The sequence below is a fragment of the Diabrotica undecimpunctata genome, chromosome 1, assembly GCF_040954645.1.
Source record: "Diabrotica undecimpunctata isolate CICGRU chromosome 1, icDiaUnde3, whole genome shotgun sequence".
NCBI lineage: Eukaryota > Metazoa > Arthropoda > Insecta > Coleoptera > Chrysomelidae > Diabrotica > Diabrotica undecimpunctata.
This window is the reverse complement of record NC_092803.1, coordinates 168,396,265-168,415,901: the sequence shown is the minus strand read 5'-3', so window position 1 is coordinate 168,415,901 and position 19,637 is coordinate 168,396,265. Positions and strand designations below refer to the sequence as shown.

The 19,637-nt window shown below is 33.2% G+C and overlaps 1 protein-coding gene and 1 long non-coding RNA gene across 6 annotated transcripts in view; one reads left to right on the top strand and one right to left on the bottom strand.

Annotated features, from left to right (window-relative positions):
- Positions 1-19,637, bottom strand: part of RapGAP1 (Rap GTPase activating protein 1) — a 738,255-nt gene that overhangs the window by 53,033 nt on the left and 665,585 nt on the right. The window lies entirely within an intron of this gene.
- LOC140432528 (uncharacterized) lies at positions 16,779-18,420 on the top strand. Its single transcript, XR_011949812.1, has 2 exons — positions 16,779-17,150; positions 17,643-18,420. It is a non-coding gene; the product is annotated as an uncharacterized lncRNA (long non-coding RNA).

Below are 19,637 nucleotides of genomic sequence, written 5' to 3'. Positions count from 1 at the left end.
TCGTATACTTTTTCCCACTTGTTTTTGATTATTACATGGTTGGTTCACTAATAAATTAAATGGTTCACTGTAAAATTGTTCATGGTTCATTGTGGACCACCCCTGGTCCACAGTCAATCAAATGACATTTAACAAAGACTAATCTATTACATAAATTGTTAAAATTAAAAATACACTTTAAAACAATAATTTAGAAACTCTATTCTGTAATTTAAACGCAAAAAATGTATTTTAAATTTTAATTTTACCTATTTTTTGAGCTTTCAAAAAAAATGGTTCACTGTTGAACATGTTTCCCTACATATTGTAGTATTGATTTATATGTGATTCATGCTGGGTCAAATGAACCATTAAAAATGTCCCACGGACTTGTAGTCTATAAGGTGTTAAGCCATAGCTGATTTTAATGAAAATTATATTTTACAATTGTTTGACGTTTCGATTTCCACTCTGAAAATCGTTTTCAAAAAGATTATTTTTTTAAAAATTATTATAACAATTATAAAGAAAGTGTAATTTTCATTACAATCAATTGTGGCGTAATCCCGTAAAAACATAATCTTTAACATTCCGTTTTGTTTCATTTTGGCGAATATGTTAATTGTAGATTACTCTTCCTTTATATACAGCCTTTAATATTCAATTTCCAATTTTCGTCACCTTTGTCGCATAAATTATGACTCATTTCACCAAGCATACCCATTTATAATATTTATGAAACAGCATATTGGATTTCAATACAATTGCACAGCATTCTCGGAAAATAGGGAGCAAACTAGAAACATATGCTGAATTAAATTTCTTAAGAAATACTAATGCAAAAATTTTATTTATAAATTTGAATGCAGCAGTCATAAAAGGCACGAGTTGAAATGGTTATCTTTATTTTCGCAGCACTCGTGATTTAAAACATAATGGAATTTTTATTAAAAACATTCAGAAGTTGAAAAATCTTAGGCAACAAGTTTATTTTATATACTGCCGGTATACTACCTAATTAAAATTCCTTGTGCTTGATAAACAATGAACTGATTAAAAAGTAAATAAAAACAATTAATCGTAGAAATAATCCTGTTCTTATACATATCTTCCTTCTATGAAGCTCCTAATCTAGAGCCTTTTCCCAATATCCAACAGGAAGTTTTTCATTCTTCAAATTAGCGCAGACCACGGTTTCAGTTATTCCTGTAGTATTATATTTATTATTATGCCCGATTTTCCTAACTGTTGGTTTTCCAGTCTGGTAATATTAACCCGTAACCAGTGAGCTGGGGTCACGCAGACTCCTAGTACATTAGAAGCTGTAACTTTTTTCTGGTGACCTTAAATCTTGCCCAAGCACATTTACGTTCAAGTCACTATTGGTAGTTATTGGACTATTGGTAGTCAGTGGGTATTCAGCTAGGGTACTGTGAAAACGTTCAAATTAGAAATCAGAGTCTCAGTGACTCCACCACACCATTGCTAACTTTTGTAATTGTTATAAAATTAAAGATTTTTGTATAAAACCTGTTATTTTTAATTTTGTACATCAAAAAAAGCTAATCCATTAGGCAATGATATCGAAGAAGAACATGAATATCGACCTTCAAGTGAAAGTAATAACTTTTTAATGTAATACTTATATTCGCTCCGTGCGTGACCATGGTAGGGGTACCTTGAAACGATGCCAGCGTGCGTAGCGGCGAAATATGACAAAATTGGAATCATGGAATCTTTTTACGCATAAATTTTATCAAAAATGTGTGCAAATACATGTTGCGTATTTAATTGTGCTAATAATAACAAAAATAGTAAGTGTAGTTTTTATAGGTTCCCAAAGATTGCATATAAATTAGAGAAAAGAAAAAGATGGATCCGTGCTATTAATATGAAAAAGTAAATATCACATAATCTCATTTTTATGCAATTGAAATAGGAAATATTTAAATATTTTACCTTAAATGATATTTTATAAGGCTTCAAGCTAACTGCAGAGTGGATGATAACTTTAGCTTTTATATCATACCTTTTACTATAACTGTTTTTAATTATATGCTCTTTCACGTGAAAAACATGATTTGCCAGTACCTACTAGATTTTTCCCTTTCTTTTCCGTTTGGGGTTAAAAAGATATATTATGATGAATTTTGAGAAACCCAGTTTTTAATACTACATTTATTTTGTACATAAACTGAAAAAAATATAATTAAAAAGTTAATTATTAATAATTGTCATTTTCGCCTGTATTTAACAATGTCAAACATATGTCATATGTTTAACCTGAAAATTGGTAGGTCCAAAACAGTCAGATGAAGGCGGTAGGTGTCGCGTCAGCCACGCACGGAGCGAATACCTATGAGCGAATAAAGTTCTAGTTGTTCAGTTGTTCTAGTTAAAGTTCAGTTGTAACTTATTTCAGTGAAATTTTTTCAAACACCTAAATCTTTTTTTATTTTTTAAAAAAGAGTCCGTGGGACTTGACATCAAGATCAATGTAACTGAAATTGCACCTCACCGGTTATCGGGTTAAATACTTGATTATTTACTTACAGAAAATTCGTTCCGGATTAATTATAAAATTGTAATAACTAGCTTTTTAAAATACAAAAAAAAATCCATTTGATTTTTTTACTCTAAAGCTATTCACCTAGAATAAATAGCGGATTCGCTCAACATCTTTCATAGTAAATGGAACTGACCTCGCAGACAGCTGATACGTTTCAGAGTCGGCCATAAAGAAATTTCATATCCTGCGGGTATCTGCCTTTTCCCAGAAGTCTCGGAAGGAAGCAAGACGGGGCCTGAGCTTCGTTTATCCCCCGTCGGTCGACGTCACAACGCTCCAGTGCCCCTTACGAGCTCTTCCCGTATCCAATGCGGCTCCAAATTATAGCACAAATGTGTCTTTCCCCTTTTGTTGTACTCTCCCGTACATTGCTGAAAATCCTCGAAGAGCGTATCAATTTATTTCATGTTATGTTTATATTTTATAGTGTTTATGAAAACGTGCCTGGAATTTCGACACGATTATGTTAAAGTCGGTCAGAAAAGAACAAATCTGTACGGGAATACTAAAACATAAGTGATTGTTTGAATTTTATATTTTGTTATCGCGCATAGTAAAAATTTATATTTTTGTTTATCAGTTGTTATTGCTTGAATGATGGCCCAATTATTCTCGGCCAATGGACTGATTTTTCACCACATAAAATTTAATCTAATATGTTGAGAATAACAAACAACAATTTGGAAGGTATAAAATAAAATTATATAATACTAATACTTTTGTAAAGATAGTCATTACTCAAGGTCAAGATATGTGTCAGAAGAAACTACTCTATTGAAGGATAAATGTGTAGGCGCATCCTCCAATTTTGATAGTGAGCGGTTACCCAGATAATGGAATAACACATCATTGAAGTCACAAACCAACATTAGACTATACGTATAATATAGAATAGTGGACTGTAGTGGAATTACTAGAGTAGTCATAATAGTTCATAAAATAAAGAAGAGCAACAAAAATATGTTGCCTACATCAAAATATCCGATGGAGCCCCATCGGATACGGGGGGGGGGCAGTTTTGCTTTAAGTGAAAGAAGCCCAGCTTCAAAACTCAACCAAACAACAACAACAAAAAGAAAGAAAAGCCAGAGAAAACTCGCACTCGGCACATGGAACGTACAAGGATGGCGAACAAAAGACAAAGAGGTAATAGCGGAATTCGAAAGAATGAAACTAGATATAATGATAATGACTGAGACAAAAAAGAAAAAAAACGGTACCGAAAAAATGGGAGAAGTCATTCACTGTTGGAGCGGAATAGATAAGAAAGAAAGGGCAAAAGCAGGAATTGCAATTATACTGAAAAAGAAATGGGAACACGCAATCGGAAACTGGGAACCAATAAACGAAAGAATTGCCAAGCTTAACTTAAAAGTATACGGAAGACAAATTATCTTACTAGCAGTATACGGTCCAACAGAAGACAGCTCAATTGCAGAAAAAGAACAATTCATAGAACAACTGCAAGAAGAAATCGAAAAGAGAAAGAAGAACCAAGAAATAATTATCGCCGGTGACCTAAATGGAAGAACAGGAAGAAAAGAAAACGACAGAACAGTTGGTAGATTTGGAGAAGATATAATGAACGATAACGGGGAGAGATTGATTGAGCTATGCGAAATAAACAACTTAAAGATCACAAACGGCTTCTACAAACATAAAGACATACACAAATACACTTGGACACAAGAAACAAGAAAATTGACGTCTATTATTGATTATGTTATAGTAAACCACGAAAGCTCGATAAAAATAAAAGACGTGAGAGTAAAGCGAGGCGCAGAATGCGGTACAGATCACAAACTAGTAATCGCTTGGATGGAATTCCCCTTCATATGGACCCAACAGAAACCGACCCAGGGAGAGTCTGACCAAGTTACGGCTCCGGCTACACCTGTCAATACGTGCTCAACACAAGAAAATAAATTCAAAATCAATTTATTAGAAGAAGACTCAATAAAAGACCTATATAAGCGAAGATTGGACCAAAAGCTAGAAGAGTTTCGGTATGAATCATTAGAACAAACATACGAACACATAAAAACCTGCATGAAGACAGTAGCCCTAGAAGCTCTTGGAGAAGCGGACCAAAAATACACCTACCAAACTACGAAATTAACCGAAGACACACTAACATGCATAAAAGAGAAAAAAGAACTTCATATAAAATACCTGAACACAAAAAACTATGAGGACTTGGAACTATACAGAAAAAAAAAATAAAGAAGTGAAAAGAAAAGTAGCAAATGAAAAAAATGAAAGATGGGAAAAAACATGCACAGAGATAGAACAGCACATAGGAGGAACGAGAAATTCAGAGTCATGGCGTATCTTAAAATCGCTCCAAAGAAATAAGACAGAGAAAATCAAGATCGGTCAAATCAAAGAAAACGAATGGCAAGAATACTATAAAAAATTGCTAACCGAAGACCGCCCCGAATTCAAACAATCAGAAATAGACGGAATAGAAATCTACACACATGACGAAATCGAATTAAGCCTAGCAGAGGTAAAAAGAACGATCAAAACTCTAAAGAACAAAAAAGCAGAAGGTCCCGGCGGAATACCAAATGAATTGATAAAAAACGGATCGGAAAAGTTATTCCGTATGATACATAAAATGTTTGAGAGAGCACTGAATGGAGAAGACTTACCGGCAGAATGGACCCAAGCATATATGACATCAATATACAAGAAAGGAAATAGAAAAAACTGCGAAAACTATCGGGGAATCAGCATTATATCGTCTATAGGCAGACTGTATGGAAAGACCATAAAGGAAAAATTAGAAATATATGTACAAGATAAAATCGGAGAAGACCAGGCAGGTTTCACAGCGGGGAAAGCATGCTTAGATCACATTTACACGGTCGAACAACTAATAGAAAAAAGAATGGCCAAAAATAGATCCGTCCATCTGGCTTTTGTTGATCTTAAGAAGGCATATGACTCAATACCTAGAACCAAGCTATGGGAAGCAATGGAAAACATCGAAGTTCCACGAAGATTAATAAACGCGGTAAAAGCACTCTACAAGAATAACGAAGTAGCTATCAAAACGGGCAATAGAATATGCAGTCCATTTAAGACGACAAAGGGACTACTACAGGGTTGCTCCACATCCCCCACCCTGTTCAAAATATTCCTGGAAAAAACCCTGAAACCATGGAAAAGAAAGTGCGAAGGAATGGGTATACCAGTAAGGAACGAATATCTATATACGCTAAGTTTTGCCGACGACCAAATAGTGATCGCACAAGACGAGGATGACCTCAGTTTTATGATGAGAAAACTGGAGCAGGAATATACAAAGAATGGGATGGAAATAAACCTAAAGAAAACTGAATACCTAACAACGGAGAATACAGAAATAAAACAGCTGGAAATAGACGAAGGTAAACAAATCAAAGGAACAGACAAGTATAAGTATTTAGGTTTCATAATATCAAACAAAGGAACAACGGAGGAAGATATAAAAAATAGACTAGGACAAACAAGAGACTGCATACGAAAATTGAACCCGGTACTATGGGATAAGAACATCAGCATGAAAACAAAGAAAAAAATATATAATACCATTACAAGAAGTATCCTCACTTATGGGTGTGAAAATTGGACAATAAATAAGAAAACCAAAAACAAAATAAGAGCAACAGAGATGGAATTTCTAATGAGAAGCTGCAGAGTAACAAGAAGAGATAGGATAAATAACATGGAGATTAAGAGGAGAATGGGCATGAACTCCGACATAATAGACTACATCGAACAGAAGAGGTTAACCTGGTACGGACATGTCAGAAGAGCAGACCAAAATCGGTGGATAAATAGAATAACAGAGTGGAGCCCGATAGGAAGAAGAAAGAGAGGCAGACCCCGAAGATCTTTCAGAGATGAGGTGGACGAAGCAATGAGTAGAAGAAACCTAAAGGAAGGGGACTGGCTAAACAGGAAAAATTGGAGAAAACGGTTGAGTGAAGGAATACAGTGAAAAGTGTGGAAATCCTTGTATATATATATGAATGCATGGTAACAAAAAATACTTGGATCTGAATATTTTGGGACTAGACTAGGATACCAGTAAAGAGCATAGATTAAGATGGTTAATGTAAGTTTCTCTCAGGCGATAATCGCCGAGGAAGAAATCTATTACGAATAGCCATTGATGGGCGAGTTAAGTTCCTGGAGAGAGTAGGAAGCAAAGGACATGTTTTCAATGGGATTAAAATCAGTATAACCTAAAATAGGAAAATTTAACTAGTACATCACCACACGAAGATAAAATATATAATTGTCAGTAAACAGTGCAGCACAGCATACGATTAGTTTAATCATTTCGCAGCAACAGAATACCATAAAATTTATGGTTTAAAATAATATTTTTACAATGTCTTTTGATCAGATAATCCAAAGATAAAAGAATAATTTATGTCCCAATTTACGTTAAATTTTTCCATACGATATAAAATCTTAAATATCGCCATTAAACGGATTAAAAACCATTTTTTCTACGGCCTGTAGAGTCTAGTTCTGTGAAAAATTTGTATATACCTACTTCTAAGCTGAGATTGCTAACCTTTTAATTTAGCTCAGATGTGAACCACTTTTATTGATAGTATATTCCGGATCTTCACATTATATTTCTTTAATTATTAATTTGACCGATCCCACTATTAAAGAGCACCAATATCATTAATTATTCTATAGAAAATATTACTTTTAAAATATTTGCTAGTGATTTCCGCTTTGTAAAAGCAAACAATGACAGCATTAGCATTGATCAAATTTATATAGATACATTAAAACTCAGCTCGCCAGATGTGGTTTATATAATAATTACGACCAACAGCGGCTCTCTGACACATCCAATATTATATTAACGTTAATTTGACTCCAAGGTGTAATTGTCCTCTACTCGTGCCGATTATCTCGCACATAAATTAAATATTTATTAAATCGGATGTGCTGTACGCATAAGCCTATACGTGACTTGCATGTGAAACAATAATAGATTTCATGATTTTATTTAATTTTCCATTTCATTCTATGGTGGAATACAAAATTAACAAAATAATGAAATTCTCCTAGTTGAATTAGTTAATACCATCATTTTTATTTTAGTTCCCATGCTGTATTTATACTAATTAGGCAGTAATGCGTTTTTTAATAGGAGGGTTCACTAACCGAACTTTTTCTAATTTTTTCAAAAATTAAGGATAAAACAAAAAGATAAGGTTAGTAATATTGTATACCGCATTCCCTATTCTTCATGTGATAGATCGTATATTGGTCAAACTTCTCAACTTCCCAAATCTAGGATCACTTTCCACAAAAGTGATTTACGCCTTAAGACCGTTGTGCATTAGTTAAACAGCTATCAATGTTAAAGGTGATATTAAGAATCTGAGTAATATAATATACCATCTCTTACTCCGATCAGATACAACCCATATATCGAGCTTACATGACTCCAACCTAATTGAGAATGCATAGAATTAATGATAATTACGAGGTAGAATACACTAACAAGATCCAATATTCCTCATTATATTAAAATAACTTTTGGTCGCCAGTATAGTTGACAATTTCATTACTTAAAAAAAAGAAATGAAATTATGAAATATGACACTAATTGCAGTACATTCATACGTAATATGTATATACAGAAAACAAATTTGAATAATACTTTTAACAATACCTTTCGTTCACACTCAACGGAGTACTGGTACGTCTATCTATAGAGAATTAGATTTTTTTTACCTATTCCTTGAGCATGCGTTCAGTATAATACCGAGCTTTTAAAACAACTACATATTCAAACTATTCATTAGTTTTTAAAATAAATGAAAAATTAAACATCTAGTACAAAATGTTTATCGTATGCATTTGTGAAATTGGTTCCTTGAGATAGACTTCAACAGATCGTTACCAAGCCATATATTCCTGGGTACAGTGTTGTGTTGGTTTTTTTCTTTCCAACAAAAAGTTATTTGCTTTTTTACATATCCTTTGTAACTTGGAAGGCCTTAGCTCTACAATTCAGCGTATTGGTAATACAACTAATATTTTGCATAGGATAAATTATGGATAACTGATACTTTCTTTATTTCAGCCCTGAAAAAGTGAATAACCATTCACGAAAACGTTAGGCCGTACAATTGATACACATTGATATTTTGATTGCAGATTTCCCCAATATTTATAACTTGGCTTTCTAACAAAATCACTTGAAGCTACGATTAGTTCAGGCTCGTATTTAACATATCTGCCAATGGTGCATTCACGTATATATATTGGAGATATCTTTTATATACGTCTTATTATTAATACAAATTTGATTTTTTTATGTAAATTATTTCAAAATACCAATATTTCAATCTTTTGTTACAGTTCTTTTTTTTCCAAAATATTCCGAAATTGCTATGACTACATGTGACATCGACGTTATCTGAAAACGCTAATATTTACACACTTTTTATTATTATTGTCTCTCTCGGGCTGACTTTTGAATCTCAGACTATTTTCTCTAATGTGATGTTAAATAGTATACAGGATAAGGCATATCCTTGTCGTAGGCAATTTCTAACATGGATTGTATCTGTTGGTTTGTTTTGAATTCGAATTTTGCTACGTACTTGTAATACTAAATGTTTATTTTACTTTGCAATGAGCTGTATTACATTACTAAACTCTTTCAGTGTTTGGATCAGAAATTTTCTTTTGATGTTATCATCATAGCACCTCTAGAATCAATGAAAAGATGGCGTTTGTCTATATTGAACTTACTAGTTTTTTTTTCTAGGATCTGGTTTGTTTGTTTGATTCTTATTTGTTCCATATATGGTCTTTGTCTCTAATATACGATATTTCATAGTATCTTGTAGGATACATTCAGCAATGTTATTGCCCAATAATTTTTGCATTGACGTTGATATGTCTTTTTGTGTACTGGGATGATCATGATCACTCTGGTATTCCATTCCAGTGACAGTGTTTATATTTTGAGAAAACTATGGTGTCATAAAATTGCCTACCAATTGTCTATAATATCCTAATTAGTTTAGTAACGTGCAAAATTCCTTTAAATAAGTCAGTTGATACGAATCTACCATCATCATCTCACATCTACTATTTCATTGATGGACAAAGGCTTCCGTGAGTCGTTTCCACAGCTCCTGATATCTTCAAATATACAAAATATACATCCAGTTGAAATACTCTCAATGGCAGCCGTGCACATTACTCTCGAGGTCTATATCTATCTTTATATGCATCAAATCTGGTTTAATAGCCTAGCGTTATTGATTGTAGCAACGTGTCCCGGTCCACTAAGACTTCATGTCTTAGTGTTAGTCCCAACGTTGACCGGCACATGGCTAGCTGAGTTATTCTGATTTATTGATAACTGATAGGCACTTCTCTGTGATCCTGATAAATGATAGTCTTAATTTAGTGGTTTAGCGCATCTTCTTACGCGAACTTTCAAGTTTTTTTTTTCCTGCAATGTTGGCGTTTTACCTCCAGGCTGGAATCGGCAAAGGCCAATATGGTAGGTTATTGGCTAATTTCTTCTCATATATTCAATATATTATTCAAAACAAATTTTTTGGGCAGTCAAGTCACTGGCTTGAGAATATGAAAAAAGGAATTAACATTAACTGAAGCTATATCGGGATAATCAGACCATGACTGAAGAGAGTTGGTCATGGGTGAGCAGCATATGGAAAACTGAAAGAAACTTTTAAAAGTGAGCTGCCTACATTCCCGAAGAGAAAAGTATTTGATCAATGCGCCTTCCTAGTGTTGACATACGGAGCAGAAACACTTACCTCGTCTACCAAACTAAGAGTTACACAGAGAATAATGGAGCGATACATGTTAGGAATAACTCTGCGAGACAAAATAAAAAGCGAAGAGATCCGAAGAAAAATCAAGGTTAGGATAGCCAGACTAAAATGGAGATGGGCAGGACACATAGCTAGAATGACGGATGGGCGATGGACAAAGAGGTTATTGGAATGAAGATCAAGGGAAGACAAGATAAGCGTCGGTCGACCACCTACACGATGGGCTGACGATTTAAGAAGACAAAATAAAAACTGAATGAGAGTGGCGCAAGATGGATGAGCTTGAAAATACGACGAAGACACCTATGTTCAGAAGTGGACTTTTAAGGCTGGATGATGAAGCTATGTCACCTTTATAAGGTACACAAAAGACACCGTAAGCACAGCTGAAAGTATTGAAGATAATAAATAATGAACGCACAAGAAAACAAGTATAGTCATCACAAGATAAATTTAAACAGCCAATCAATGATGTAAAACCAATTGGGTAGGAAAAGTCTACACACGCATAATATACGTGACTTGCGTGTGCAATCATAACAGATTTAATTGTTTTATTCAATTTTCTATTTCATTATAAGGCTGAATACGAAACATTTATTGTGAATAAGAAAGGAAATAATGGAATTCTCATAGTTTCATTAGTTAATTATAATTCAGTACCGTTATTAGTCGCCATTGTTGGGAATCAATTAGTGTTTTAATACTACTGAAGTTTTCTCACGAAATATTATTGTTTCTACAACAAATTTGATTGTTTACGATTATTCAACTTGTAATGACAACATTGATAACTTCTTTAAAATACCTTGTTAAGGTAATGTCAAGCAATTTTGTACGATTATGCGATAATCACTGGCATAACGGTACAAAAAGCTGAATAGAGTCAGTGAGCCATAAAAATCATATGAAATAAAAAAATCAACTTGAAATTCATTGGCCTTGAGAAATTTTCCGCTAGGTTTGTATTGTTTTTCAAATTCGCCCGAAACAATTTTTATTTTTATATTAACACATTTTTCCATTTTCACTCGAAAACATATCAATCTCCCTCGTATTTTTATCATTTTTCATCTGTCAACTTTCTATTCAATTAAATTCCTTCGAGCTTTTCCATCTTTGACATATCCAATAATTGAATGTTGTATTTTCTCCGACGCCTATGACGTTTCCGCCGTGGCACCGAAGAAAAGAAGAGGACAAAAAGTTGGTTGTTTTCGTTGTTTGCATCTTTCGTGTCCAGAGAAGGCAAAGTTACGAGACCGCGAACAAAACACAGAAAGCTAATAATAGAATAAATCTTGCATCTTCCCACATACACAATTATACCATAATGCTATCTCGGTAAAATCTTTGCCAAGCCCTTCACCGCAAACCGTGGAGAACTTTTTGTCATTGGCGTACAACAGACAATACTTTTAATTTAGATTTCAAGATATCTCAAGATATGTCTTTAAATTTCGGATGTCTAATTCACTCATTTTCTGGAATTTCCGTAAGGACGTATTCTAAGCGAGACTTGAACTTCGATATTGATTCTTCCTTTATATTAAACTCAGTTAAGAAAAACGGGATCTTATAAAGGGTGCTATTTTTATCCAATAATTTTATTACAAATATTATTAGTATTGGTGACATGATAGTAATGAATCATTTATCAAAAACAGGATTTAACATTAAGTTTAAATTACTAAAAATATATACATTTACCATTCAAACGTTACATTCACATTATCTAGCTACGGAAACCTCGAAAACGAAGTGGAAGATCAAGTGAATAGAGCAAACAGAGCGCAGGCTGCCTAAATGAAACAATATGGAGAAATAAAAATATCGGGAAAGAAACGAAAGACAGAATTTACAAAACAGTCATCAGACCAATAATAACATACGCGGCAGAAACAAGACATGACACAGAGAGGACAAAAAGGATGTTAGAAACAGCAGAGATAACAACACTTAGAAAAATTGACGGTAAGACACTATGGGACAGAGCTAGAAGTACAGATATACGACGTAGATGCAAGGTGGAGAACATCAAGAACTGTGTAAGAAATAGAAGAGTAGAATGGAACGATCATATAAGCCGAATGACAACAAATAGAGTAGTAAAGACGTCAAGAGATGGTTCCCCAATAGGAAGACGATCAGTGGGAAGACCACGAAAACGATGGAACGACAACTTACTGTAAGCACATTGAAAAACAGATAGAGTCATCATGTCTATATAAAAAGAAGAACAAGAAGAAGACCATTCAAACGTTTAAACCACAAATAATCTTATGGTTTATGAACAATATCTTCCCCTTTAAGTACTATGTCTATAATCAAACGTTGTCTTTGAGTACCGTGCCCAAGTTTTAGGCGTGGGTAGCTTCCATGACGATTTGCAGATATCGTTCTCGATCTTGCGCGGCATGTAATAATTCGTTTGCTGATAAGCCAGTCTATTGACGAAGGTTTCGGAGCTATGAGTATTTCTTCCTACCAATTCCTCTTTTTCCGTCGATCTTTCCGTTGAGTATCAACTGCATTATCCTGTATCTGCTTCCTCTCGTTATATACCCCAGACATTCGAGTTTTCTCTTTTTTATCATCGTTATTAAGTCGCCTTCACCTTGACCTACTCTGTCCAAAACTTCTCTGTTTGAAATGTGTTGAACCCATGATATTCTGAGCATTCTACGATATAACCAGATCTCGAAGGTTTCTAATTATTCATCATGTTAACCTTCATAATCCAGGTTTCACATCCATACAGTAATACAGGATACACATAACATTTTAGGAACTTAATTCTCAGCTGTAAGTTCAGCTGAGAATTGCTCAGAATTGATCTAAGTTTCATAAATGATCCTCTTGCAATTTCTATACGAGTTCTAATTTCTTCATCCGGATTTAGTGTCTCGTTTATCCAACATCCTACGTATTTAAAATGGTTAACTTTTGTTATCCGTTCATTATTGACAATTAGTTGTATAGCACCGAGGTCTTGTTTACTAACCAAAAGTAACTTTATCTTTGTTGTATTTATGCTTAGTCCGTTATTAGAACAGCATCATGTTATAAGTTCTTGGAACGTTTCTCTATCAGCTGCTGTGCGAAATAGTTCTTAGTCTGATGTCATCTCGCACCATTGTCCAAGATTGCGTAATATAGATAGCTTTTAATGACCTATCCGTCTTTTGCCTTCCCCTTTTCCCTGTATGATAAGGCAAAGTAAATGGTATTTGAAACCTGTAATCATGTATCCAAAATACTCTACGTTTTTCTTCTCTTTACATACGGTTTCAGCAGCTGACGTTCAATGTCCATTATTCTGATAATACTCTCGTTGGAAGTGTGTACGATATTCTTAGAATCCGGTGGTAACACCACATTTCAAAGCATTATAATTTGTTCAACATTGTTACTTTTAGAGCTCATGGCTTGCAGCCATAAAATAGGACCATAAACATCTCAAAACCATTTTACGAAGATTTAATGACATATTTCTCTCTACAGAAGTCGTTTCCATGTCAGAAATGGTTTACGTAATATTTCAATCCATGTTATTATCTCCTGAGATATTATCAGAGTCTGCATTTGTCTTTAACCAGCTGCCTAGATATTTTTTTAAAATGACACAACACTTTTTAGTTTCTGCCCATCTATCTAAATTTGCTATTGACCTATATTTATTTTGCCAACTGTCATCCATTTTGTTTTCTTTACTATTAATTTTCAGACCTTTCCGACGGCTTGCTTCATTTATCAAGTTTAGTAGTGTTTGAAGGTCCTCTACACTTTCTGTAAGAATCGCTGTATCATCAGCATATCTGAAGTTATTAATTGTTTCTCCACCAATTTTTATTCCTTCTTGTCTGCCATCCACGGCTTCCTTGAATATTTCCTCGAAATATATATTAAAAATATTTGCCGATAATACAAAGCCCTGTCGTACTTCACGTTGTTTGTATGGGCACTTTCTTGGTGCAACCGTGTCCATTTTCGATAGATGCTACTTGGTTATAATATAGATATTTTAGTAGTCTTAAATCATAGTTATCCAATCCTGTCATTTCCATTCATTTAAAAAGTAGGTCATGTTAAACTGGATCAAATGCTTTTTCGTAGTTCACGTAGAACTAAGAGAACACGCATAAGCATATCTGGTTCCTAAGCCATTTCCTAAGCCAAACTGTTCATCAGGGATTTGGCTTTCGAATAAACGGAGTGAGAGGTTTTGAATTATTCGCAAAAGAATCGAAAGTGCGTGACACATCAGACTAATAAATCTAAATTCGCCACATTTCGTAGGTTTAGTCTTCTTTGGTATTGGAGCGACTCAGCCAATCCTGTGGTATGTTGCCTTCATTGTTGATTTTAACTACACAATAATGTTAAGAAAATACACAATAATGTTAAGAAAATGTGTAAAAGGGTAAAATTTGACAAAAATCATGAAAAAAGGATTCGTAGTGATTTAATCAAAATATAAAAAAAGCCAACGTCAAAAGTATAAAAAGTAAAAGCGACAAAAAAAGTAATCAAAGCAGACCATAGAAAGAGCCTTTTTCCTTAAGGATGGTGACTCCTACAAAAGGAATTTATAATAAATGTAAATAAATACCACATAGCCTAAGATATATGTAAAAGATTCACAAGAATAAAATATCACAACTAATTTCTGGAAGATGGTCCAATTGTTTTTAACTTTCTTTAGAAAATAAAAAATGTTGACTTCATCTATTAGAACGTTACTTGGCGTCATGTTCTTCTTCTTTTTCAGTGCCTTATCCGGTTCGGGTGTTAGCGATCCTCCCGATAGCTATAATGATTTTGTTGACCGCTCTTCGAAACAGTTGACCGAGGTCATTCCAAACCATTGTCGGAGGTTTTTCAGCGGTGAGATACACGTCCTAGTCCCCTTTTGCCAAATACTTTACCCTTCGACACCATATAGTACTACTGAGAGAACGTAGCACCTCACTATTCGCATCTTGGTCTATTAACTCAGGTTACTGCAGCACAGTTAGGATCTCATCTTGATAAATGTGGATCGTGCAATTTCGATCCTGCACCTAATTTCTTCAGCGTGGTACCATTGAAAGTTAGGGATAGTTCCGAGGTCTCTGAATCTGTCGACTCACTCGATATATTTCCTGTCATGTTACGTACATAAATAAGTAAAATAACTACAGCCACATTTAAAAAAAAATAAACTTAAGCATTGATAACAATTATTTATAGTATTTGTAAGATATCCATACCTATATGTTTTACTATTTTATCTTTAATTTTTGTCGGATATCTTTTGTTTAAACGGATTCATTTTATTACCTAAATACTCTAATTTGTATTTCTTCTTGAATGTTTTACTTCAATAATTTCACATTTACTTTACTTAAGAACGTAGGCGCGAAATTTCGGGCCAATGCTTTTTAAATGCATTCATATTTTTCGAATCCTGACAAAACTAACAAATATTTTTGAAAAATTTAAACGGAGAATGAAAGATTACATTATTTCCGAGGCCTGAAAGTCCTTAGAATTTCCTTAGAACAAACAAAAAGTTTTTTTGAATGAGATATTTGAAATTAAAAATCACACTACATTTCCTCTTTTTTTTTCACCCTTGTAACTTATTAAAATAAGCATTATAGAAGTTTTCAGTGACTTTCGGCCCTCAGTAATAATGTATTCTTTCATTCTGCGTTTAAATTTTTTCAAAAATACTTATTAGTTTTCTCAGGGTTCGAAAAAAATGAATGCATGGCCCGTAAAAATTTTGCGCCTTTAACTTTTGCGTTTTTAACTTTGTCAAATCAAATCTTGTCCATCCAAAAAAAAGCGATCTGGATGGCGGTCTCATTTGCATACAAAAGGTCTAGCTCTATGCAGGGTTTCTCAGAAATTATCTCACAGAGATCAAGTTTCTACAGTGTAAACATTTTTTATACCTCTTCAAATACAACACTAGCAATTTCTTCATCAAAAATATTTAATACAAAGGAGTAAGAATTGTTTAAGTCATATTAAATAAGTTTTTCTTGCGACAAACTCGTTTATTATTAATATAAAAACAGAATTTGTTCCGTAACGTGACCTTGCATTGAAATGTTGTATAAATGCTTTAATTAAAACATTCATTTCAAAATAAAACTGTAGAATAAACAAAATTATATGAACTAGTACTCCAATTAGAACAATTTAGAGTCATTATTAGATAACCTCGAATACCGGTCATTTTTCGATATTCTAATAGAAAATAATTTTAGGTATTTTTTTTGTTTTCTCATATATTTGATATAGCACTAAAAAATTAAATATTTTATGAGAAAACCTTTATTACCTACAACAATGTGACAAAAATAAAGCAATATCTATTGTAACGAGTCCGTTACTTAAAGAACCATTTACCTTTTTGTCACTGGAATCCTTTAATTTAATTATAAATTAAATTCATTTTTGAAATATTCTTAAACCAAATATTTAAATAACTCCCAGTGAATATTATTTTCTGAGGTTGGCATTAAACTGCGCCCTCAGCGGTGAAATTCTGAAAATACATTCAACCGACAGCTTGTGAAATCACTTGTTGCTGGGGTCTCGTGGAGTGAACATCGTTTGTTCAAGGCGGCTGTAGGTGCCATTTTCATGAATTGGGTTTAAGTTTATTTTTTATTTTTTTTTGTGGAAAAGCTGTTGTGTTGGAAGAAGCCATTTGTTATTTAGTTTTTTTGGGAAAGTACTTTAATTTTGGACCACCTCAGCCGGTAAGTTTAAAGTTATAAATAAATTATGTGTAAAAACATGTCATATCATCCGCCATTGTTAGTGAAATTCAAATCTATTTTAATCCGCTCTCGATATATATTCTTAGCTATCTAGCTATCTATTCTATCTTATATATGTCCTATTTCACTTATTTCATTAATACCTAAATATATTACAAGTATTAGATTTTATCATTATCTCAAACTTTATTTCTTTCCAAAGATGAAAACCAACAATTATCTATTTCAATTCCATACCGTTAAACCGGCTAATATTTCCTTTTTTTTCTATTCTATAATATATATAGACCATGCTTTCTGAAAACCTATCTATTTAATATATCCTATAAAACATTGTCATACCATCCCAAGGTTATTTTTTACAGAAAAACAATATAGTTTTTATTTTAATTTAAAGCAACCTGTTGACCTTCTTGGTTTTTCTTTACTTTCTTGTATGAACAAAGGACTTTTACACAACTGTTTTTTTAGCCTACTTACGGATTCCAGTGCAAGTCAGGGAAGAATAATTATTTTTTTTTGTATGGAAAATTTATTAAGACAAGGGGAAGAAGAATTTTAAGTTTATGGTTTTTTTTTTAAGAAGAATTTAATGGACTTGGTTTAAAGTACCTCCTTTTTTTTATATGGAACCCAGGTTTGGAGTAAATTTACCCACCTGCAGCTAGTTCTTCACCAGAGGACCTTCCAGGGAAACCTACGGAAACCGGCTGGAAGAACTTAGTTTTATTTTTTTGTTTCTTATTTAAATATCTTTAATAACATTACATCCTCTTCAAGGTTTTAACTTTTATATCCTTAATAATAATTACATTCAATTTTCCTAAAACAATAGTCAGTACAATTTAATTAAATTATTTATTGTCTACCAAGGGATGAGATTTTGACTCTCCCTTGAATCTCTCTTCATCAGGTTATCGTGTGCACACTTATCCGGAGAGGTTCATTTAATTTCAAACTTAAACATTTATTAAACGAAAACTAAACTATTATATTAGTGAGTAGTATTTTATATTTATATTATCTTATATTTTATTTTATATTATTTATACATAATTATTGAGTATAACCTCTGTCAAAATTTAACATTAATAGGTACTTTAGGGGGGGAAATTGTTTATCATTACATTCTGGGATTTTACTGTAAATATAGATAAGTTAATTGTACATAAGAGGTGATGGGTCATATATAAGTGTTTAAAATAGTCTGTACATAAAATTGGTATTTATTAAAGTTGGGTTAAAACAATTCAATATTTCAATTAGTCCCTATCTTTCATATTTCAGCAATACAAGATATCTCGGAAGAAAACATTTAACTTCCTGGCGCCCAAACATTCAGTAGAGCAACTTTATCTTTCATCTGTTTATTTCTTGGTGGTTTTCTTGTCATTCGTTCTTATATCTTACGGTCTCTGTAGGGCATGCAAATTGGCTGAATCCCTCTTTGAGTGTCGAGTGGTCATTCTCCTGCATAGTCGCTAGCCAGCATTAATTTTATTATATTTTAAAATTCATATATACCCTTTATTTATTTCCTTTACATAATTTATTTCTATCTAATCTCTTCCATCTTCTGTTATTCCAAATATTAGTTCGTTGGTGTATAAAGGTACATTTTAGAGTTTACCCTATTTCTACACTGCACATTTTTGCCCCACATTCCTCATTTTTGTTACACTATCAAGGGAACAATATAATTTGGACCAAAACATTTCAAAAGAAAAAAAACAATATACATTATGGTTATTTAGGGTATAGTCACTTGAGATGTGGCCACAAAAAGAAAAATCCGGAAAAAGTACTAAGACAGAAAGAGTTTTAAGACTGTGGAGAAGATTCGCAGGACGACCGAGACGAATAATTCCTGATGGGGAAATCTAGAGGACATAGAAAAACAGAACGACCAAGAAAAAACTGTATTGAAAGATCTAAGTCGTAAATGTGAGAGAGAGAGTCGAAAAACGATTAGTGAGCGGACAAAGGACAGTGGCAATTGAGTATCGAAAGAGTGCGAAGAACGTTAAAAACCATATGTATATCTTTTTCTTAAATTTCATTTCTTATTTTTAGTTATAAACTCGTTTAAATTTATATTTCTACGAATAGTCTTTTCCACTCATCTATGTTGAAATATTTAGTTACCAGCTATTACCTATGTGTGATGAAGAATATGTTTACTGTTCTAGTTACTAGTTAACACTAAGTGTCGAAAGACGAGATTTGATATTCTTGATATATGATAAACCACTTGAAATTAAATGTCAATGCAAAATTAAATGTATTGTTGTCTCCAATATGCAAATGACAATCTTAGACTATCTCCTTCACGACTGATTTTGGTCGACCTTCACTAGATTCATTACGAATTCGCAAAATTATGCAAACCAGTTGTAAAAAGTCTTGCCGGCTGGTGCTTTATCAGTGAAATTTAAACGAAAAAATTTAGGCATTGTAGTGAACCCT